The sequence below is a fragment of the Delphinus delphis genome, chromosome 2, assembly GCF_949987515.2.
Source record: "Delphinus delphis chromosome 2, mDelDel1.2, whole genome shotgun sequence".
In the NCBI taxonomy this organism is placed as follows: Eukaryota; Metazoa; Chordata; class Mammalia; order Artiodactyla; family Delphinidae; genus Delphinus; species Delphinus delphis.
The window spans coordinates 171,930,744-171,949,248 of record NC_082684.1 but is presented as its reverse complement, the minus strand read 5'-3'; the positions used below and the strand labels follow the sequence as shown (position 1 = coordinate 171,949,248).

Below are 18,505 nucleotides of genomic sequence, written 5' to 3'. Positions count from 1 at the left end.
AATCTCCTACAGGAGACCATGCCCTTAAGACTGGGAGTGGTGAGTGTTTTATTTAATGCATGGAAACCACACAGAGAGTCAAGGAAAATCAAGAAACAGAAGAATATTTTCCAAACAAAAGCAAAAGGCTCAATCAACACACCTTAATGAAATGGAGATAAATGACTTACCTGATAAAGAGTTCAAAATAATAGCCATAAGGATGCTCACTGAACTCAGGAGAATAATTTATGAACAGAGTAAAAATTTCAACAAAGAGAGAGAAAATAGAAGAAAGTATCAAACAGAAATCATGATGCTGAAAAATATAAAAACTGAACTGAAAATTTTAATTGAGGGGTTCAACAGCAGAAAAAATGAAGTAGAAGAAAGATCAGCAAACTCAAAGACAGGGCAGTGGAAATCACTCGACTGGAGGAGAAAAAAAAAAAAAGAATTAAAACATTGGGACTTCACTGGTGATCCAGTGGTTAAGACTCAGTGCTCCCAATGCAGGGTGCCTGGGTTCAATCCCTAGTCAGGGAACTAGATCCCAAATGCATGCCGAAACTAAGAGCCCACATGCCACAACTAAAGATCCTGCATGCTACAACAAACATCCCACATGCCACAACGAAGACCCCATGTGCCACAACGAAGATCTGGTGCAGCCAAATTAATTAATTTTTTTTAAATGTGAAGATAGATTAAGGGACTTAGGGAACAACAAGTGGGTGAATATTCACTACAGGAGTCACAGAACGAGAAGGGAAGGCAGAAGGCTTACTTGAAGAAATAATGGCTGAAAACTTCCCTAACTTGGGGAAAGAAACAGACATACAGATCTAAGAAGCTCAAAACATTCCAAAAAGGATGAATTCAACAAGACACACAAGAAAACACATTATAATTTATAAGTTAAAGACAGGGAGAGAATTTTTAAAGCAGCAAGAGAAAAACAACATTATGCACAAGAGAACCCCTATAAGACCATAAACAAATTTTTCAGAAGAAATTTTGCAAGCCAAAGGGAATAGCACTATACACTCTAAGTGCTGAAAGAAGAAAAAACTGCCAACCAAGAATATTCTACCTGGAAAAGTTGTTCTTCAGAATTTAAGGAGAGATAAAGAGTTTTCCAGACCAGAAAAACTGAAGAAGTTCATGACCACTAGGACTGGCCATACCCAAAAAAATAAAAGCTAAAGGGGCTTCTTTAAGCTAAAACAAAAGGGTACTAATTAGTAACAGGAAAACATATGAAAGAACAAATTGCAGTGGTAAAGGTAAATATAAATTCAGAATACTCTAATGTTGTCATCATGGTGGGTAAATCACATATAAATCTAGCATGAAAGTTAAAAGACAGAAGTATTAAAAATAACTATAACTACATAATTTGCTAAAGTATAAACAAGATAAAAAAATGTAAATTGTGACATCAAAACAACAAGGGGGAGCATTTCAAAATGTCGAGCTTTAGTATGCATTCTAAGTTAAGTTGTTATCAGCTTAAACTAGACTGTTGTAAATATAAGATGTTTTATATGAGCTTCATGGTGACATAAAGCAAAAATCTATAATAAATACACAAAAGATAAAGAGGAAGGAATCTAAGCATACCACTATAGAAATCATTAAATCACAAAGGAAGAGAGTAAGAGAAGAAAGGAACAAAGAACTTACAAAACAGTGAGAGAACAATTACAAAATGGCCAGATTAAATCCATACCTATCAATCATTACTTTAAATGTAAATGGACTAAGTTCTCCAATCCAAAGAGATGGGGTGGGGGGTGCTGAATCAATGAAAAACAAAACCCAACTATATGTGGCCTATAAGAGATGCACTTCAGCTTTAAAGACACACACAGGCTGAAATTGAAGGGATGGAAAAACATACTCCACGCGAATGGAAATCAAAAGCAAGCTGGGGTACCTGTACTTCTACTTCAACACAAACTGTAATAAGAAACAAAGGTCATTATATAGTGATAGAAGGGTCAATTTGAAACTGAACAGGACTCTGTGGGGCCCTTCTAGGTACAAATCCTTTCCATGTCCCCCATTTCTTGTTTGTAGGAACGAGGCTTCATTCAGCCTCCCTGGCAGATTCAAACAGTGGCTAATCAGGGAAGGGAGAGAATGCAGAAACAAAGGAGGAGCGGCCAAGAACAATACTGCAGGGTTGTGGCTCCTCCTCAAGGAATATATCTGTACTCAATACGAACTCAATATCTTGAGTTTCTGCTGCAGGAACTAAGGCCCCCACCCAGAGGGAGGATGGTAACTTCAGGCTGAGTACAAGATTCCTGGAACACTGCCCTGTTACCTCACCACCAACCAATCAGAAGAAAGTCTGCACACAGTAGAAGATAATGAAGACTCTGACCCCCTTTCCCAAATGACCAACTGTGATTAACTTCCCCTTTCTCCCTTTAAAAACTTTCATGGTAAAGCAGAATCTTTAGAGTAGGTTCTGGGACACGAGTCTGCCTGCTCTCCAGGTTGTTGGTCTCCTGAATAAAGCAACCTTTCTTTTTCACCTAACACTTGCCTCTCGAGTACTGGCTTTCAAGTGGCAAGCAGCTAAACCTGACCTTGGTAACAAATTCAACAAAAGGATATAACATTTGTAAATATTTATGCAACCAACATAGGAACAGCTAAATATCTAATGCAAATATTAACAAACCTGAAGGGAGAAATAGACAGCAATACAATAATAGTTGTGGACTGTAATACTCCCACTTTCAACAATGGTTAGATCATCCAGACCAAAAAAAAAATCAATAAGGAAACACTGGGCTGAAACTACATGCTAGACTGGATGGAATTACAAGACACTTAATAGAACATTCCATTCAAAAGCAACAGAACACATTATTCTCAAGCACACATGGAACATAATCCAGAATAAATCATATGTCAGACTATAAAAACAGACAATAAATTTAAGACTGAAATCATATCAAGCATCTTTTCTGACCACAATGGTATGAAACTAGAAGTCAATTACCACAAGAGAGACAAATGAAAATGTAAATACAACGTATCAACACTTATGGGATACAACAAAAGAAATTCTAAGCGGGAATTAAATAATGATAAATGGCCACATTAAGAAACAAGAAAAATCTCAAACAACCGAACTTTACAGCTCAAGAAACTAGGAAAAGAAGAAACTAAGTCTAAATTTAGTAGTAGGAAGGAAATAATGAGATCAGAGCAGAAATACATGAAACAGACACTAAAAAGGCAACAGAAGACATGAAATTGAGTTGGTTTTTTGAAAAGGTGAATAAAATTGACAAACCTTTAGCTAAACTCACCAAGGAAAAAAGAGAGGATTCAAAATCAGTATTGAAGGAGGAAACATTAAAACTGATACCTTAGAACTACAAAAAAGAATAAGAGACTGGGGCTTCCCTGGTGATGCAGTGGTTAAGAATCCGCCTGCCAATGCATGGGACACGGGTTCAAGCCCTGGTCCGGGAAGATCCCACATGCTGCAGAGCAACTAAGCCCGTGCACCACAACTACTGAGCCTGTGCTCTAGAGCCCATAAGCCACAACTACTGAGCCCACATGCCACAATTACTGAAGCCCACGCACCTAGAGCCCATGCTCCACAACAAGAGAAGCCACTGAAATGAGAACTCCATGCACCGCAACAAAGAGTTGCCCCTGCTCGCCACAACTAGAGAAAGCCTGCACACATCAAGGAAGACCCAATGCAGCAAAAAAAATAAATAAAATTAAATTTAAAAAAAAAGAATAAGAGACTATGAACAATTATACCAACATACTGGACAACCTAGAAGAAATGGAAAAATTCCTGGAAACATACAAGCTACCAAGACTCAATAAAAAAGAAACAGAAAATCTCAAGAGAATGATTATTAGTAACAAGATTGAATCAGTAAACAACACTCTCCCAACAAACAGAAGTCCATGATCACCAGCTTCATTGATGAATTTTATCAAACATTTAGAGAACAATTAACTAATTGTTCTCAATCTTCCAAAAAACAGAAGAGGAGGGAACGCTTCCAAAATGATTTTATAAGGCCATTGTTAGCCTGCTATCAAAACCAGACAAGGACATTACAAGATAAAGAAAATTACAGGCAAATATCCCTGATGAACATAGATGTAAAAATCCTCAACAAAAGAGTAACAAATTGCATTCAACAATACATTAAAAGAATCATACACCATGATAAAATGGGATTTATCCCTGGGATACAAGGGTGCTTAAACATCTGCAAATCAATGTGATGCATCACTTTAACAAAATGAAGGATCAAAAGTCATCTCAATAAATGCAGAAAAAGCATTTGACAAATTCAACATCCATTCATGATAAAAACTCTCAACAAAATGAGTACAGAGAGAATGTTTCTCAACATAAAAAAAGCCATATATGACAAGTCCACAGTCAACATCATACTCAACAGTAGAAAATTGAAAGTGTTTCCTCAAAGATTAGGAATAAGGATGCCCACTCTTGACACTTTTATTCAACACAGTACTGGAAGTCCTAACCAGAGCAATTAGGTAAGAAAAAGAAATAAAAGGTATCCACATTGGAAAGGAAGAGGTAAAACTGTCTCTATTTGTAGATGACATGATATATTTTATATAGAAGACCTAAAGACTGCACTAAAAATTGTTAGAACTAATAAAAGAATTCGGCAAAGCTGCAGGTTACAAAATCAAATTACAAAAATCTGTTGGGTTTCTATACAGTAACAACAAACTATCAGAAAGAGAAATTAGGAGGAAAAATTCTATTTTTATTGCATCAAAATAATAAAATATCTAAAAACAAATTTAACAAAGGAGGTAAAGACCTGTACATGGAAAATATACAACACTGATGAAAGAAGACACAAATAACCATTCATGGATTGGAAGAATTAAATTGTTAAAATGTCCACACTACCCAAAGCAATCTATGGATTCAATGAAATTCCTACCAAAATTCCAAAGGGATTTTTAACAGAAACAGAACAAACAATCCTAAAATTTGTATGGAACCACAAAGACCCTCAATAGCTGAAGTAACCTTGAGAAAGAACATAGCAGGAGGCATAATGCTTCCTGATTTCCAACTACGTTACAAAGGTATAGCAATCAAAACAGTATGGTATTGGCATAAAAAACAGACACATAGACCAATGAAACAGAAAAGAGAGTCCAGAAATAAACTCATATGTACGTGGTCAATTAATTTACAACAAAGGAGCTAAGAATATATAAGGCAGGGGGAGTAAAGGAGAGTCTCTTCAAGAAATTATACTGGGAATACTGGACAGTCATATGCAAAAGAATGAAACTGGATCACTATCTTACACTGCACACAAACATCAATTCAAAATGGATTGAAGACTTAACAGAAGATATGAAATCATAAAGGTCCTAGAGGAAAACTGCTTGACATTGGTCTTGGCAATGATTTTTTTGGATTTGACATGAAAAACAAAGGAAAAACCAAAAATAAACAAGTGGGATTACATCAAACTAAAAAGTTTCTGCACAGCAAAGGAAACCATCAACAAAATGAAGAGGCAGTCTATGGCCTATGCACTGGGAGAAAATATTTGCTAATCGTATGTCTGATGGGGGCTAACAGCCAAAATATATAAAAACTCATACAATTCAATAGCAAAAAAGCCAAAAAAACAAAAACAAAACAATCTGATTAAACTATGGGCAGAGGATCTGAATAGACATTTTTCCAAAGATGACATACAGATGGCCAATAGATACGTGAAAAGGTTCTCAACATTGTTAATCATCATGGAAATACAAATCGAAACCACAATGAGATATCAACCACACCTATTAGAATGGTTATTACCAAAATCACAAGAGAGAAAAAGTGCTGGCCAGGATATAGAGAAAAGGGAACCCTTGTGCACTGTTAGTGGGAATGTTAATTGGTGCAGCCACTATGGAAAACAGTATGGAGATTCCTCAAAAAATTTAAAAAAAAAATTAAAAATAAAACTACCATGTGATCCAAAAATTCCACTTCTGGGTATTTATCCAAAGGAAACTAAATAACTGTCTCCAAAAGGTTATCTGTGTCCCCATGTTCACCACAGAATGATTCACGATAGCCAAGACATAGAAACAACTCACATGTCCATTGATGTATGGATGGATAAAGAAAATGTGATATATATGGATATATATATATATATATATATATATGAATTTCCTTCTTTTTTACAGCTGAATATACATATATATATAAAAATATACAAATATTATTCAGCCGTAAAAAAGAAGGAAATCCTGCCTTTTGTGACAACATGGATGGACCTTGAGGGCATTTTTCAAAGTGAAAAATGTCAGACAGAGAAAGACAAATACTGTGTTGTTTCATTCACATGTGGTATCTAAAAACACAAACTGAGCACAGATACAGAGAACAGATTGGTGTTTGCCTAAAGCAGGGGGTGAGGTGAAATGGGTGAAGGCAGTCAAAAGATACAAACTTACAATTATAAGATAATGTCTTGGGATGTAATATACAGCATAACTATAGTTAACAATACTGTATTGCATTTTGAAAGTTGCTAAGAGAGTAGTCTTAAAAGCTCTCATTGTAAGACAAAAATTGTAACCATGTGACATGACGGATGTTAATTAAATTGTGGTAAACATTTTGCGATATATACATATGTCAAATCATTATGTTTCATAGCCATGGACTAATACAATGTTATTTATCAATTATATCTCAGTAAAACATTAGAAAAAACATTTTAAGAGTATTAGTAAAAGTTCTAAGTGACTTTAGATGGCCTTGGGATGGAAAAAAGACTTTCTAAGCATTACCTATAGTGAGAAAATGATAGCACTGACATAAAATTTTACAATTTCTGTATGTAGAAAACCAGAACTAAAATTAAAAAGGAAATGACAAAATAGAAAAAAATACATAGACGTGGCTGACTACCACCCTGCCCCAATGAGGAAACAGACTCAGGCTATAACAGGACACGCGCTAATGAAAAAATGCCTCTCTAAGCTTTAAAAATGCTCTCTTGAATACTGGGAATCATGAGAATGCATGGAAAGCGTTTAGGGCTGGCCCAGCACTTGACATTTCTAATGAAAATGGTTTTACAATATTTGTTAATGCATGTGTATGTTTATGTTTGTGTGTGTGCGTGCGCGCGTGCACGCACACGCACATGCACAAATACATCTACACAACCAACTCTCCCATTTTGCCCAGAACTGATCAGTTTGATAACTGAAGGCCCCAGGAAACTCCTCAGTCATCAAATTGGGACAGCTGGTCACCCTACTACATGCATACAGAGCAAAGGACATGGAAAAGTATGCACCAAGGTTTTAAGAGGACTTAATTCTGGGGAGGAAGTCTTATTGATTGCTTTTATTTCCTTTGTTATGCTTAGCTGTATATTCTAATTTCTTCATAAACGTGTTGGTTTCATGATAAGGAAAAAAACACACTTATTGCAATTTGACCTTAAAACAAATTGAATAGAGCCTCTAGAACTATTCATCGCTACGGCATAATTTCCAAAATATATAGGTCAGGTCAAATATTAGCAGTTCTTATAATATGAGAAAATCTTCCAGCCCAAAGACATGACATGTTATCAATTTACCAAAAATGTTCCCCATGCATGTTTTCTGTACTTTCACGTCTTGACAATTAGCATGAAAAATACAATATAATTGCTTTAATAAAAGGCATGCAATGCTCTTAGTGCTGTCAGTAAAAATTGGAGATGCTCCACATTTCTATCCTGTTGAATGCACTGACATTTGTGATGTCATCAATTCAAAGACTGACTTATATGCTAAAACTTTACCCATTACTTATGAGGACTATGTGATTAACTTGATTTTTTGATTTATTCTTAAATTCAGGGGTTTTATTTTTATTTAATTTCCTTAAGAATTGGAACTGTTCCTAACTTAGATACATACTTGGAAATGTCTTTGTTTCTTTGGTAGAGGAAATGGGTGAAGGTGGGTCCCAGAACTTTGGAGGAGGGAAAAGAAAAGGGTATTTTCATTATTCTTTTAGTACCCAGGGGCTGTGAGTTACATGGAAGACAGATGTGGCCGGGGATGACAAACCTCTTCTTGTGACTAGAAAAAGCCTCACGATCCACGCAGAGATCCCCCAGTACCAGTGGGATCATCTTTCATTTCCTTATTTAGTGCCAGCAAGCTGTTAATGGCTTGACTCAAGTCTTTCCAGTTACGGTATTTTTGAATACTTCTGCATGAGATTTAGAATGTCTGAGTTGTTAAGAGAGAAAAAAATGTTTGGAACCGTGGAAGCACACAAGACAGCCTCTGATTTCCTAACTCTGCTTCCTAGAACTAAACTCAAAACACAGACACACATAGACAAAGACACACACACACACACACACACACACACACACAGCTGCTGGCCAGGACCTCATGAAAACATAGACGTAACCCTGTAACTCGGCCCTATTCAGAAACCCATGCTCTCTGGTTTAAACAGCTCACCTACATTACCGGAATCCACTGAGCCATAATTCCAGATACACTTGAAATCCCATCTTAGGACTCTGGCACCATTTTGAATCAGGCCCTTACACGGACTGCCTCAGCTCCCTCTACAGAGAATTGCCTGTGCTTATCACTGTTGGCCTTAATCAAGGAAACCAAACCAAGCATCTGGGATTACATTACTGCTATATCAACTGCTCTCTGGCTTTGCCCAAGACAAAGGGTCTCTTTTCAGCAATTGCAGCTAATCAAAACCAAATTGAGCCACGGGCTTTACCGCTCTCCAAAACAAAACAAAAGCCAAGCCACACCAGAAAATACTCCCCCTTCACTGCCCCCAATGCATCTCCTGAGCTGTCCCCCTTGTTTCTCACTCCTTTCCCCAACCCCAGTCCCCTCCATATGCAAACTGAAAAAGAAGGCCACCAGATAGACTTTTTGATGGATCCATAAAAAAACTTACTTTCTATCCAGCATTACACTTTTTAGAGGAGCTCTGTGGGGTGTACCTGGAATACCCCTTGGAGAAGATACAGCTTTGTTTTCACAGAACTGCCGCAGCAAGTCCCCCGAGTCCTTGAAGATGCACACAGGCTGGCAGCAAGCTGAGTTCTATGCACTGCTGGGAGCGAGTCTGGAGGAAAGTAAGCAGTATGGGAACAATCAGCCTGTAAACTCTGCACCCAGAGCGCGGTGCTGGGGCTCAGGCCAACTCAAGAACCCAAGACTGAGGAACATATGAGCCAATGAGCGTGGGCAGTTGACCTCTTGTTTGAAGGGCTGTCACGAAGGCAGCTCATTAACCCACAACAGATCCCGCTTCCACATTCTCTGGTTTCTAAGTGTTGGCAGCAGCGTTCATGTTCTTTTGGACCTTGCGGTGCACATCATCTCTCTTCCCTCACTCCTTCCAATCCGTTACCCGGTCCCAACTGTTTCCTTTCTCCACAGTTAAGCAGCCATAGGCCTGGCTCCTGTAAAAGTGTCTCCCCAACCTTCCTACCTCTGTCTCCTCCTATTTTGTCTCGTGCCTAGAAACAAAAATCATATTTCCTTAGTACATTTTCTTAACCTACTCTGTCCACAGAATCTACCACTGGCTCTCCATTGATTAAATTATACACATTGTTTTGATTTAAAAAATGATTAGGGATTAAAGGGGATTTTTACAATGCATTCCTTTCCCCCATCATTGAACAACTGTCATCTCCAATTACTGGTACAAACAGCAGCGCCCACCCTCCTTCTCATCCCCTATCAACCACAGCTCCCACGGGCCCTGCCTTTGAGCCCAGTGGGAGTGGATGGAGACAATGCATCAGAGCTGCTGGATTCTGAGACACAGCGAGTGTCGTGGCAGCACAGATGGAAACCCATTTTCCACTCAGACTCGAAGCAGAGAGGGACGGAACACCCCCCGCCCAAAGCTGTTTAAAACAACACACTGAGTATGTTAGTTGGACGAAAAGAACCTCGTTGCCCAAAGAGAATAGAGCCTGCAAGGAGACTCCAAACACAGTTTAATCTAGGTAGAGAGAGAGAGACAGAGAGATGCAACATCAATTTAAAAAGTCTAGCCAGTATTTGCAAAATACACGGGGAAAAGCAAAATCTTCCCTAAACATCAATTCATGAAGATTCATCAGTTAGAGACGACACTGGGAGCAGTGACATAAGACTAGCTATTTTTTGTGTTTAGTTACAGGAACTTTGAAACAAACAAACAAACAATCACAGCACAGCTGGTGCACAACAAATTCCTGGAGGAAGAAGATTCCAGACAAGAGTCTCTAACCCACCCAGGTCACTGCTATCATAGGTTCATGAATGAAGAAAGAGTAAAAGATTGTCATAACCCACTAGATGTTCCTTTTAGCTTTGCGGGAGAGATCTGGCAAAACATCCAGGTAATTGTATGTAGCTCTCATTTCTGAGCATGGAGTTCAGCCATTCTCAGTAAATCCTTCTGTTGGATTTGTAAGACACCTGCTCCCCTCCTAGAACGACTGGATACATTCTCACTGACTCTTCCTAGAGGCCTCTGATTATTCAACTAGCACATTTCATTTAAAATCACAGAAATTTCTCTGAGGCCATCCCATTTATTTCTAGCTCTGTATATAGAGACAGCACTAGTTACGTATATCTGCATATTTCTTAGTGTTTAAACATATTGATGTAATTTGGTCCTGTATTCCAAGTAAAAGGCTCTACCAGATACTATGAGGACACACAGTACATTATTCTTACCCCAAAAGGGCTAACAATCTAGTAAGATGAAAGAAACGAGAAGTCAGGAGTTAGATAACCATGAAGCAATTAAGAAATAACTCAGTCCTCCTGAAACTGCTATGGCAATCAGAGGAAGAAACCCCACTGGGACTGGGTATTCTTCTGCTGTTTTCCCCTCCATGCAGGAAGTTGCAATAATTCTCCTACTGAGTCTTGCTGGATGTTTTGGGTGCAGCCCCTTCACCTACCCCCCCAAAAATGGAAGTTTAGGTGTCGGGCCTGAGTTGTGGTGTTCCATCCCCCAAACCTGGAAAGGATGTTGGGGAAAATGTTACTTGACCACTAGAGACCCAAGAACCAGCATCTCTGAGAGGAATTTAAGTCAGAAACCTGTAGAACATCCAATCAGAAATTCAAAGAGGCTGGAATTAAAGAGAAGAGATGGAAAGAAATTATAGGTAGGAGGGTGACCCCTGGCTAGAAGCCAAGGGAGGCAGGGTAAGTGAAACCAGAGGATGGGCACAGAGTCTGAGAACATTCCCCAAGTCAAAGAAAACAGTTGCCGTAGCTTTTATTAAAAGGAATTGCACCCATGGATTTTAGTGGGTTGAGTCATCAAAGGGCTTACTGAATGCAGACGCCCCTTCCCACCAGGTGTGACTCCTTCCACCAGGAGCTTTCCTACAACAGCTACCCAGGGCCGACGCTAATGTTCCCCAGAACATTTCTGAGGTGGCAGAAGAGTTCCTGTACCTACGTCTCTGAGCCAGACACTTCCTAGTGGCTGATTTTAATGCTGTTGGATGCCCACAAGCTCTTCCAGCACACACTCAGGGATGTGAGGTGGAGAAGGGAGTCTTGGGTCTTGGCGATCTAGAGAAGCATTAATAGAATACACAGAGGTGTGAAGACCTTGAAGATAGCATCTCTTGTTACCTCAGAGACCCAGAAGTTGTGTTCTTCCAGCAGCTGCCTTGAGCAGAACGTACATTGTATCTGGAGGCCAGCCCAGACTCACAACCCACCCCCTTACCTCTTCTCCCCAGGGCCCAGCACTAGTTATAAAACTCCTTATATGTATATGGTAATAGCTTCCTTAATACTGACCAGCTGTTAGGGTAACAGTGGTGCCAGGGACGGCAGGGGACCAGCAGGAGGGGCATGATGATGGATGCCAAAGGGAGGGCTCTGGCCAGCGAGCCACAGTGAGTCATTACAACTGAATTCTGTCGTGAACACAAAGAGCATGTGTCTTTTTGAGTAAGAGGTGCTACTCTGGAGTTCTCACTGGAGTACCAACTGATGCAATCCATATGGCTGATGGTCTGTGTACAGTAGGCAGATGGAACCAGAAGGTCTAGGACAGTGGGCTGTTTGGTCTGACACCAAAATCACCTGCGAAGTTAAGACTACAGCTCATTGGGCCTCATCCTTGATCTACTGAATCAGACTAGGGGTGGAGCCTGGGCACACAGATATTTTTTCAAACTCCACAAGTGATTCTGGGGGCATAGCCAGGGTGGTGAACTACTATCCTTGAGCAATGCTTTACAACATTGGGATACAAAATGAGGACTGAATTCTGATATTATGTGGTCAGCTAAACTGGGAGATATTTGGGGCCAGGTAACCTGTGGGGATGTTATATGCTTAGGTCGTCTGTGGAATCAGAAGGCCTTCTTGATAAACAGGGTGACAGCTCTTGATCCAGTGATGAGTGTACCTTCAGTATGGGGCTAACAGGCAAGGACTTCAAATGCTGTTTGAGATTATTTCCCTTTAGGTGGTACAGGGGAAAGAAGAATACATTTTAGTCTGTGCTCAAGCCTTTCCCCAAGAATATTATTTTGATTCTCTTTCTTGGATGAGAAGTGAAAGTTATAGTGGGCATGTTTAAAGTTAGCTATTGATGGTGTTTTTACAATATATCACTCAGAGAGAATCTTCTCGTCAGCTTGAGCTAGCCAGGTACATCTCTTATCCCTAAGTATTTAATTCACTAAGTTAATGTGGCCCCAACAGGATTGGAATCACTGCTCTTCTGATTGGACTTGACTGAGTAGATAGGCCCATGGCTTGTACACACTTGCTATCAGAACAAGAGCCACCAGTGGAAACAAAGCTCAACTCTGATAACAGTGGGAGGCGAGGGGCTTCCCTGGTGGTCCAGTGGGTAAGACTCCACGCTCCCAATGCAGGGGGCCCGGGTGCGATCCCTGGTCGGGGAACTAGATCCCGCATGTATGCCACAACTAAGAGTCCGCATGCCGCAACTTAGAGATCCCACGTGCCACAACAAAGATCCAACACAGCCTAAATAAATAAATATTTAAAAAACAATGGGGGGAAGGGCAGGAGGCAAGGTGGAACACACTGTAAGAAAGCAGGGCTCTTTGAAAAGTGGGACGACTGCAGGAAACATGTCAGTTAAGAATCACCTTCTTCTGGAGGACAGCCCCATAGGGAAAGCAAGGAAAAAAATGTAATCCCAACACAAGTCAAGCCAGGGTACAAGGAGATTATTAACCTTTGCTAGCCATATGTTCTCCCTCCATGAAAATATCCTCCTTGTGAGCTTGGGTAGAAGAAGAGCTCATAGATAGTTTATTGGTGCCACCACATCCTTCTTTAGCAAGCAGGTCACATTTCATTTTAAAGTCCCTGGTGTTAATTGCTCAATTTGATCAAGACAAGAAGGGGTTCCAATGGTCCAAATTCCTCTAACTAACTCAGTCAGTCAATCCATGGACATGTCCACTAGCTGGCCGCATAACGTAATGTCACGGCAGATAAAAGGCCACTCAGAGTTGGGCTGGATTGCATGTAATGTTTTGAATGGGCCCAGGGGTCACCTGGGGTATTGCCAAGGCACAGTCACAGTACATGCGCTCAGCTGCCCCAGGTTGCTGTGTAGAACAACCCTTCCTCCATATTCTTTTGCACCCTCCAAATTTCATGACTGCCTCTTCAGTTCAGGGAGGGGCCATGATACCTGTGCCATCACTCGGTTAGAGCGATAGCATCCCAAAGTTTGGGGGCCAAAGGACTCCCTGTGAGGACGCTTGGGAGCCCCGATATCTGTTGACTAAGTATATTAGTCAGACTTCTCCAGAGAACAGAACCACTAGGATGTACTGCGTGTGTGTGTGTAGATAGATAGTGCGTACAAGAGGGAGAGTGAGAGAGGAGAGAGAGTGAGAGGGGCTTCCCTGGTGGCACAGTGGTTAAGAATCTGCCTGCCAATGCAGGGGACATGGGTTCGAGCCCTGGTCCGGGAAGATCCCACATGCCGCAGAGCAACTAAGCCCGTGCACCACAACTACTGAGCCTGCGCTCTAGAGCCCACGAGCCACAACTACTGAAGCCCATGTGCCTAGAGTCCATGCTTTGCAACAAGAGAAGCCACCACAGCGAGAAACCTGCGCACCGCAACGAAGAGTAGCCCCCGCTCTCCGCAACTAGAGAAAGCCTGCATGCAGCAACGAAGACCCAATACAGACAAAAAATAAATAAATTTATTAAAAAAGAGAGTGAGAGAGAGAAGAGAGATATACTTTATGGAACTGGCTCACACAATTATGGAGGCTGGCAAGACCAAAATCTGAAGGGTGGGCTCACACTCTGGAGACCCAAGGAAGAGTTGGTGTTGCAGTTCAAGTCCAAAGACTGTCTGCTGGCAGAATTTCCTCTTGCTTGGGGGAAGTCAATCTTTTGTTCTATTCAGGCTTTCAACTGATTAGGTGAGGCCCACCCACATTATGGAGGGCAACCTGCTTTACTCAAAGTCCATCCATTTAAATGTTACTCTCATGAAAAACACCCTCACAGACACACCCAGAGTAGCGTTTGACCAAATATCTGGGCACTACAGCCCAGCCAAGTGGACGCATAAAATTAACCATCACAGCGTCGAGTGGGCAGCCTCATCAGCCTAGAAGACTGTCCCTCCTCAAGCATCAGAGAGTACCAGGCACAGGTAGTCTGTAACAGGGGTGTCCTTCTTTCCCACGTTGTAGAGCGGTGGCTAAAAGAACTAGATAGACCCCCTCAATCCATCAGAACACCACCTGGCCAGAATGGTATTCATCCCCTCTGGAAGTCACAGTGTTAGAAAGAACGAGAGAGACTAATAGTGCCATCTGAAGAAGGTCCTTGTTGCCAGCGCACGTTTGCATAGGGTCCTGAAGGAGGACGGAGGGACACGTCACAACCTCAGTAAGGAAGAGCGAATTGTTGGCTGTACGAGGGTGAGGCCAGGAGTGGACTGACATGGCTCAAACCCCAATCTGCTTAGATATCTGCCTTCTCAGTGCTTTGAAGGCTGTACCCCAGGCTTTTGTTTACCATTGGTTTTCCCAGAAATCAAAATCCCTCTAGAAAAACTTAGTCACATTGTGGATTATGTCCACCTTTATGAGTTTCACAGGAGTACACAACGAATGGGAGACGGTCTATCCTGTAGAAGAATTTGGCAAAAGGAGACCTTGTGACTCAGTTCAGGGCAGTTAAGGTTCCCACTGTCTCTCTACTGAAAAGCAATCCACACACAAAGCCAGTAAAATCAACAGCAGAGCAGAGAAGAAGCCATTGTTACCGCTGCGGAGTGAACCACTTTAAGGGGACTTGTCACACCCTGCAGGCTTGGAAGTTCCGAGTTCCAGGTTTGCTTCCACTGAGCAAACCAAACCAGCAATCTATAGACTTACATGACATGAACTAAATCAGACCAAGCCTAAGAGAAATGAGCTCAGTGACGCTGTAACAGGTCCCCCATCTCTTCTCTCCCTGATGGCTTGCGAACTCCTGAGGGCAGGGTCCTGGCTTTGTTCTCTGCTGTGTCCCCAGAACCTGGCGCATCACAACCCCGCTCAGTAAACTTCTGTGGACTGATTTGCCGATTAAATAAAGTTCAAGGGCTTCCCTGGTGGCGCAGTGGTTGAGAGTCCACCTGTCGATGCAGGGGACGCGGGTTCGTGCCCCGGTCCGGGAAGATCCCACATGCCATGGAGTGGCTGGGCCCGTGAGCCATGGCCGCTGAGCCTGCGCGTCCGGAGCCTGTGCTCCGCAACGGGAGAGGCCACAGCTGTGAGAGGCCCGCGTACCGCAAAAATAAATAAATAAATAAATAAATAACGTTCAAAGCAATCTTTCTGTAAGTATGGACACACATCACAGTGGTCAAAAAGGAACGGGACTTTTTGGTAGGAAAGTTGGAATGTTCTTGGAGTGTTTAAATTTTGAAATGAATTTATTTATCAAATGGCCACCACCTCTGCCTGTCTGCTTGGTCCTCTGTGAAGTGAGACTGGGGAATGGCATATTTACTTAGCACCATACAATGCTCTGGGGCACACTTGATAGGTAAACATGGCAGGGTGGGTAGCACCCAAACTATTCATTCACAACAGCCCTTTCCCTTCCTAGCAGAGAGACAGAAGTTCCTGGAAGAGTCTACCAGGTTGCTTAATCTGCCTGGATTTTAACTCTTTGAGGGCAGAGACTGTATCTTGTCCCCAGAACCTATCCTATTGCCTGACACATACAAAGTGTGCTCAGATGATGGCTATCAAATGTTTATGTTCAATTTTTTCTTGCCCTGCAAGGAGACTGGAGCATGGGGGGATTTCAGGAAGCCTGTGATAACAGAATGCTGGTAAAGTGAGCAAAGCTGATTACACTGGAAAATCAGAAAGAATTAAGAGGATTAACAGTTGATATTGACAAAGAGGCAACACTTGAAGAGAACAACTAGAATATTGAGCAGGTGGAGGTGATAAGCCCAGAGTAAAGAAAGATAACCAGACCTTGAGTGAGTACTTACACTGCTGGGATATAGAACAGGTTCTGATTTATATAAAAAGATGGAGAGCAAGAGGTTGGGTCTTAAGGAGATTCAAAGAACATGGAAGGTAGAGTTCCCAATTCTAAAGAGCTTACACATTATACTTTGTGTGTGTCTCTGTGTGTGTGTGTGTCCACTGAGGCATTTTATGTGCACAGATGTATTACATCCCTAGAAAAAGAATCCCAGGATTTTCCCTCCTGTGTGTTTTCATATTGCTTCATGGTCCATGATGCCAGCTAAGGTTGGCAGTACAATGAAATCAAACTGACGTGAAGGGAGCAGGTTATTCTACCATTTTTCCAGATCTTTGAATTGCATGTCAAATCTGGGGCTGATCACTCCACACCAGCTTAGCCTGCCTGTGAGGTTCACAACAATTTTCCCAGCTCTGTGATCAATGATTTCAAACTCGCCAACGTAACCATATGCTTCACCATCACAGTTAGAAACTGCATGATGACTTCGGAGGATGGCCTAATGAGAACCTGGGGTTTGCCTCTCTTTTCAGCATCATTGATGCTCTTGAGAGTATCCGCCAGGACCTTCATGGGCACCATGACAGTGACACAGAAAGATGGCGGAAAGCGACACTTTTTCATTAACGATAACCTGGACCAAGTGTCATAGCAAGAAATAATAATTTAATAATCAGGGATTATTATCAGCTTAAATAATACCTATAATATGAATATTATAATTTTATATACAAATATGTTACATATAAACATTATACATTTACAACTATATTTCCCTTTCATAAACTAAGTCATAGGTTAAAACCCCACAAGTAAACAACAGTGTCCTACTATAGAGCACAGGGAACTATATTCAATATCCCGTGATAAGCCATAATGGAAAAGAATATGAAAAAGAATGTGTGCATATATGTATGTATATATATAACTGAATCACTCTGCTGTACAGCAGAAATTAACATGACATTGCAAATCAACTACACTTCAATCAAGTTAAAAAATAAAAATTCAAACTTAAAAAACCCCCACAAGTATATTTAAAATTTGCATTTGTCATCTTGAAACAGGAACTGACGCATTTAGTGCTTTCCAATGAATAAGCCCTACAATCACCGTTTGAATGCTGAAAACTCTCCAGCTCCTCTCAAAAGCCACTCATCACATTACAACTAACTATAAAGTGGACCCAAAATTAATGCCTGTACTTTCATTCTTGTAGGGGCAACGAATCCTGACGATTTGGGGGACATGAAACTTTCTCCCAAGTTTATATATTTCACTGTAGATGGTTTTTGTTCCCATAGACCAACCATTTAAAAGATGTGTAGTTGTGTTTTCTATGCAAAAATTAATGTGTACTTCCGGAAATAAAAATGGAACTAAATTAAAATTGACAAATAAAGAAAAATAAAATTTGAACTCTGCTCACATTTCCACAAGCAGCTGAATCTTGTTTTGCCTTGAATAAGATGAAATTATCATGAGGCCTTGGTTACAGTGATGTCCATGTCGGGGTAAAGTCTGACATCTATTCAATTTTGACTTTTCTTTCTGATGGCCGTAACTGCTGAAATGTCCAATACACGAAACTCTGAGGAGGTGTTCAATAAAATCAGAATTCTATTGTTCATCGTGAGACAGGCCTGGGGCCCTTTGCTGCAGTGCTGCAATGCTTGCCCCTGGACAAATGTCTCCTCGAGCTACAAAACGCAAGTAAACTATAAGGGACTAAAAATAACTGTGTGCGTGCACAGTTGGGGCAAATTCTGGCCAAAAGATACAAAAAGACCAAAAAAAGCCCAACTGCCACTTCTGAAGAGCCGGGAGCAAAAACAAGGTGTCGGGAGCAAAAGCAGGGTACTGCGCATGCCCCCTGCACTCAACACCACAAAGTGGTGGGCAAAACACCTAAGCCACCCTTCCGGCCCGACCC

The 18,505-nt window shown here is 41.1% G+C and overlaps 1 pseudogene; it reads right to left on the bottom strand.

Moving 5' to 3' along the window:
• Window positions 1–16,765: 16,765 nt before the first annotated feature.
• LOC132419910 (small ribosomal subunit protein uS8-like) lies at window positions 16,766–17,154 on the bottom strand (annotated as a pseudogene).
• Window positions 17,155–18,505: the final 1,351 nt, after the last annotated feature.